The following is a 1,121-nucleotide window of genomic DNA, read 5'->3' on the forward strand; positions in this document are numbered from 1 at the left end:
CCTATTTTTTCTTAACACCTTCTTACCTAGATCTATACACATCTGACGGAAGTGATTTCACCTCCTAATGTTTCCTCCCAAAATTCTGTACTCTTCAATTCACACCATGTCCAAATGGCAGTTTTTCAATATGAGAATGGCAGTTTTGACATCCCTAGGGGACTCAACTTGTGGTTTTTTTTAATGTTCTGAGTTTTGTGGGGGAAAAAAAAAAAAATCTGAAGGAACAAGATGAGGATTGTTGCATGATTGGACTGTCCCAACACAATTCTTGTCGGACAGATCTTGTTATCATGGAAGAATGAGCAGGTGCATTGCCATGATGGGAAAAAAAAATTCTCAGTGCAAATTTCCTTCTGAATATTCTTACAACTACCTCCTAATAAGCTCCCATGATTGTTTTGTGTCCTTTTAGGAATTGCACTAAGATTGTTGTTAAATGCCACAGAATCTATTCTGACTCATAGTTACCCTCTATCGGGATTTCCAAGCAGCTGTTGTAGATTTGAACCACCAACCTTACAGTTAGCAGTCCAGTGCTTATCTTACAACACCACACCAAGAACAATATTACACTTTGGGAATTAAAAAAAAAACAAAAACATTTGCCATAACCTTCCTGGGTAATCTCACAGCCTTGAATTTAACTTGCCCAACAGGTTCAATCAGAAGGAGACTCAGAAAAATATGTTTCATAGAGAACTTGTCTGTAGCCCACCACTGATCACAGAGACATGTTTATACACATTTTGTTTGGAATAAACTTGTGAATGCATGTATATGAAATTTGGTAGCAATAGTTTTTTTTGTTTTGTTTTGTTTTACTTACCTCCTAGAGCTGTTCGATAGTGTTTATAAGGGTGTTACCTTTGTAACACAGATCCTCAGATCTATCTTCTGAGAATTCTTTAAATGGGTTTGAAGTCTCAACCTTTTGGGTAGCAATCTAACATGAAATATTGGAGTCAAATTCTTGTTTTACTTTATTATTTTATACTTGGATCCTAAAAATGAAAAAGATGATTTAATAAACTATTATTCAAATTTACACACCAACCATTAAAGTTAGTGGTGATGAGATTGAATAATTCTACCAAATTTTTCAATCTGAAATTGATCAA

This window comes from Chrysochloris asiatica, unplaced genomic scaffold, assembly GCF_000296735.1.
Source record: "Chrysochloris asiatica unplaced genomic scaffold, ChrAsi1.0 scaffold00115, whole genome shotgun sequence".
In the NCBI taxonomy this organism is placed as follows: Eukaryota; Metazoa; Chordata; class Mammalia; order Afrosoricida; family Chrysochloridae; genus Chrysochloris; species Chrysochloris asiatica.